Genomic DNA, 5466 nt, shown 5'->3' on the forward strand with positions numbered 1-5466 from the left:
GCATCACACTGAGCATAGCTTGAGCAAAGGAAACCTCACAGCCCACCTGCAAAGTGACGCACTTCCTCCACAAGGCCACACCTCCTAATAGTGCCACTCCCTTTGGGGGCCATTTTCTTTGAAACCACACAATTGGTATCTATTCTAAGCCAGTCTTGTACTTACAGCACAGTCCAGACTGACTTTGAGCCCAAGCATGTGCCACCACACCCAACCTCATTCTATTTTTAAACCCAAGGAATTCAAGGCCCTTGTAAACTTAAGACCTTTTGAGTTTTCTTTCTTAAACATAAGTGTTTTTTCTCTACTATTATTTGTAAACATAATGAAAATTATAGATATTTCTTCTGCTATTTCTGCTTTGTTTTTTTTCTTTGTTATTGATGTTGCTGTTTTCTTTTAGTTTTTGAGATAGTGTTGACTTCTATAGACCAGGCTGACCTTGAACTGTTGAACCCCCTGTCTCAGCCTCTTGAGGGTTGGGATTATAGGCAACACTATTCTGGCTGCCTTTTGCTTTTCTGACTTTAATTTCTAAGGATACTATTGAAGAGAACAGTCCCTTTTGAGGGTAACAGAGTGTTGTTAAATTGTAGCCAACATTTCTGCAGTTGACATTAAGGACAGTCTAATGTTTACTGTCTCTAGATGCCAGGAGATACTGATTGTGTACCTGATCTGGAAGGTTCACTGCTGGCAGTCGTTTACAGCAGGAATGCAAGCAAAGCAGCATCCTTTAATCTTTCCTCTGCAGTCTAATCCCTTGTACCAGGACCGCCTAACCGCCTAAGGCCTGACTTAGAAAGATGTCTTCCACGTGGAAGCTGATGCTGAAGCTGAAGCTGATGAAGTCAGTCTGCTTGGCCACCAGGTCAACAGCTAACACAAAGTTTAAAAATACATCAATTAGCCAGGCAGTGGTGGCTCATGCCTTTAGTCCCAGCGCTTGGGAGGCAGAGGCAGGCAGATTTCTGTGAGTTCGAGACCAGCCTGGTCTACAAGAGCTAGTTCCAGGACAGCCTCCCAAGCCACAGAGAAACCCTGTCTCAAAAAAAACAAAGAAAAAATATACATCAATTTATGCTGAAGTATATCAAGCTTTCTTTATTTTGTAAAATGCTCTGATTGACAACAATATTAGATTCATCCAATGTGGATAAAATCTAGGTCTGGGGCTGGGGAGATGGCTCACAGGTTAAGAACACTGGCTGCTCTTCCAGAGGTCCTGAGTTCAATTCCCAGAAACCACATGGTGGCTCACAACCATCCGTAATGAGATCCGATGCCCTCTTCTGGTGTGCAGATATGCATGGAAGCATAATGTTGTATACATAATAAATAAATAAATAAATAATCTTAAAAAAATAAAAAAGAATCTAGGTCTGATCTATAGCTAAGTCATGGGCTGCTACTTACCTACATTTTAAAGATGGAGAACTATCAGGCAAAGATTTTGGAGCTATTCTTCCCCTAGAGTGTCCTCAGCTGGGAAAGGACAACAGTCCAGTGAAGGAGAAACCCTGCTACAACCCCTGACTTTGTCAGAGCTTTCAGCTTGTCTCTATTTTGCTCATCAGACACAGGTGCAGGAGCTCAGTTCAGCAGTTAAGAATGAATGCTACCCTTGCAAAGGATCAGAGTTCAGTTCCCAATGCCCACGTCAGGTAGCTCAATACTGCTCAGAACTCCATCCTTAGGGTGTCTGAGGCCTCTGTCCTTTGCCAGCACCTACACTATTTTGCACACATTCACACAAACATACGTTAAAAATAAAAAAAAAATTGAAAAATGGAGAGTAAACTCCCTGATGTGCTGGTTGGTTTGGCTTGGCTGTGACATCCAGTTCTCCAAGTTCTCTCGTGGCTGTCAATGTGAAGGTATTTCATGCTTGGGTTTGTGTTTACTATCAGATTATCCTGTGTGGACAGGCGGCATCCAGTCATCCGAAAGATGGATTGGATAGAATACAGCCCCCACAGGCTCATGTTTGAACAATTGCTCCCCAGCTGTGGTAGAATCTCCAGGATCGGGGCCTAGCTTGAGGAAGCAGGGTGCTGGCAGGCAACTTTTGAGGGTTACAGCACACCTTGGTTCTGGTGACCTCTGCTTCCTGGTGTGCTGAGAGGTGTGGATTCCTAGCCACAGAGATACCAGCTTAAAATGTGCATGTAAGTGGAGGTGACTGTGGGTCCAGCTCATGAAACTAGATAGGAGACCACAAGAAAGGAAGAAGACGGGGCTGGAGAGATGGCTCAGAGGTTAAGAGCACCGGTTGCTCTTCCAGAGGTCCTGAGTTCAATCCCCAGCAACAGATGGCTCACAACCATCTGTTATGAGATCTGGTGCCCTCTTCTGGTGTGCAGATATACAGGGAAGCAGAATGTTGTATACATAATAAATAAATAAAATCTTTAAAAAAAAAAAAAAGGAAGAAGACAGACTGAGTAAGGGAGTGGGCAAGGGTGCACAGTGACGAGAAAAGGAAAGACCACGGGCTGCTCTTGAAGAGGACCTGGGTTCAATTCCCAGCATCCACATGGCAGCTCACAACCATCTATAACTCCAGTTCCAGGGGATCTGACACCCACTTCCAACCTCTGCCAACACAGGACATTAACGTAGTACACATGTGTTCATGTGGGTAAAATGCTCATACATGTAAAATAATGTTTTAGAAAAGAAAAGGAGGCTATGGGAGGGGGTGGAAGAGTAAAGAGAAGAATTGGGAATGGGCAAGACGCAGGGGGAGAGAACAAAAACAAATTTTGCCAGAATGAAACTTAAAATGTGTAGGCTCATTAAATAAATTTTAAAGGAATGGTTTTAAAAAGAACAGAAAAGATGTTTGAACATTGATGAAATAAGGAAGAGGGGGATCTGGAGATAATTTTTCTTTTTTCAAATCTCTTATGTATGTAAGAGAATGTAACATAACTATTTCTTCTTTTCTTGGTACATGAATCATACCCAGGGCCTTTCCCCCAGTACTGGGGACTGAACCCATGGCTTGTCTTAGGTAAATCAAACTCTACCACCCAGTATAGCCCCAGAAAACTTGAGGCCTTTGCATGTCAGGCGATCATTCTACCACTGAGCTTTCCTCTACTCCAGCTGATACATTCCTGATAAAAGCACTGGACCAGTTACACAGAGATGGCTCCGTAATTTTAGTTACTCTCCTTCTCCTGTGTCTCTCTGTCTCTCTGTCTCTCTGTATCTCTGTGTCTCTCTGTTTCTCTGTGCCTCTGTCTGTCTCCGTCTTTGTGTGTGTGTGTGTCTGTCTGTATTTCTGTGTCTCTGTCTCTCTCTGTGTAGCTAGCCCGACTAGCCTTCAACTCACAGAGACCCACCTACCTCTGCTTCACAAATACTGAGATTAAAGATGTCACCACCATGCTTGGCCCTCTGTCTCCCTCTTTTTAAATTCCATCAGGTCAAGTTAGTGTTCTCTCTACTGCTAAGTGACTTATTGCTAACCCCATACATCACTCACACTAAAAAGTTGCACATCAGCCAGGCATCCTTGAAGGGGAGATCTGGATGCCAGAGGCTGTCCTCAGACACTAAAGAGATCCATGCTGCACATGAATCAGTATGGAGTGGAGATAGACGCCTTCCCACTGGGCATACTTACATGAAGGCAGATGAGAGGGGAAATGATATGTCTTTCTTAGGTTTCCTTCTGTCCATCAGATCAGGCAAGGAACCCATGCACACCCAAACCAAACAGCGTGTTTTCAAGGCCAGCATCTTGGTGCAAGAATAGTGTCAACCTAGTGTCTCTCAACTGAGTTGACTCTTGAAGGCAAACAGTACTGCTAGGGTAGACAGTTGAGTGACTAGAATACCTGAAACAGTGTGGTAATATATTATTTATGATTTATTAAAGCTTACCTGAGCTTTGGTGGCGCATGCCTTTAATCCCAGCAGAGGCAGGCGGATCTCTGTGAGTTCAAGGCTAGCCCAGTCTCCAGAGCAAGTGCCAGGATAGGCTCCAAAGCCAGACAGAGAAATCCTGTCTCGAAAAATCAAACAAAAAAACAAAACAAACAAACAAAAAAAAAAAAACAAAGTCAGTGAGCCACAGGCTATAGAGGTCAGGAGGTGGTGGCACACACCTTTAATCCAAGGACTCAGGAGGCAAAGACAGAAGGATCTCTGTTAGTTAAAGGCAACCCAGGGATACATTAAAGTGAATCAATCTAAAAGAGAATTAGAACTCACACCTTTAATCCCAGGACTCATGAGAGGTATTTAAGACAGGAACAGGATCTCGGAGGAAGGATTCATTCTCCAGCCACATTGAGGATAAGAAGACATTGAAATCTCAGGATTCTCCAGCCATGCTGAGGTGAGGTTACAGTCTGAGGTTTGGTGGAGTCGGGATCGCCTTTCAGTCTGCGGTAGAGTGAGAGCTGGTGCCGACAGCTTTGCTTCTCTGATCTTCAGCTTGAAGCTTGAACCCCAATATCTGTAACTGGGTCTTTTATTTTTTGTGTTACAAACAGGGTTGTATTCTTCACCAATAAAACCATAATATCCCTCCATCCTTCCATCAGCATCATGGAAAGTAAAGTAACTAGCATGTTTACAATGTTTATTCACTGAGTTTGTTCTCATCCATTGTATTCCTTGAGTTCAACAGCCACAGGGTGGGGGGCTGGTCGCTAAAATTACTATGCATTATTGCCCTTTTTACTAACAAAGAAAGCAAGGTAGACTCATAGAGATTAAGCAATTTGATCTTGGAAATGACAGCCTCAGCTAAAACTAATGTCTTTTGGCTCCACTTCTCTGCCTTTAGACCAAACTACGAAGAAAACAAACTATGTGCCACAAAGTCTATGGCTTTGGGGTTTCACAGAAAATGATATTTTTGAGGTCAGTAAGTACAGGCATTCCTCAATAATGGAATTGATTTTTAAAAGTATCTCATAGCTCATTCTCCTGCTGACTTCTGGGCCCCACTGTATGAGTGTTTAAGAACAGATAAGATGTCCCTAATACTGTGAGCACAAACTCGAACTTGATCTTGGAAACTTTCATGAATAGATGCCCTCTTTCCTGGACTCAACAGCAAGTACCTACAGATAGCCTGACTACAGGTAATAGTCTGACTACAGACAGTCTAATGACAGATAGCCTGACTACAAATAGCCTGACTATAGATAGTCTGACTATAGATGATAACCTGCCTACAAATAGTCTGACTACAGATAGTCTGATGACAGATGGTCTGATGACAGATAGTCTGATTACAGATAGTCTGGTGGCAGATAGTCTGACTACAGACTTTTGAGTGTGATTTTCTTTTTGCTCAAAACATTTTTAAAATATATAAATTACAATTGAGAAAGTCTATTCAAAATATGACCCCGCCCCCACCTCACGGGGATGAGAATGGAGAGGGAAGAGAACCCGAGAAGATGGAATTCATGGGTCCCACGGTGTTGGGGTTTTATTAAC

The sequence above is a fragment of the Cricetulus griseus genome (assembly GCF_003668045.3).
Source record: "Cricetulus griseus strain 17A/GY chromosome 1 unlocalized genomic scaffold, alternate assembly CriGri-PICRH-1.0 chr1_0, whole genome shotgun sequence".
NCBI classification, from domain to species: Eukaryota; Metazoa; Chordata; class Mammalia; order Rodentia; family Cricetidae; genus Cricetulus; species Cricetulus griseus.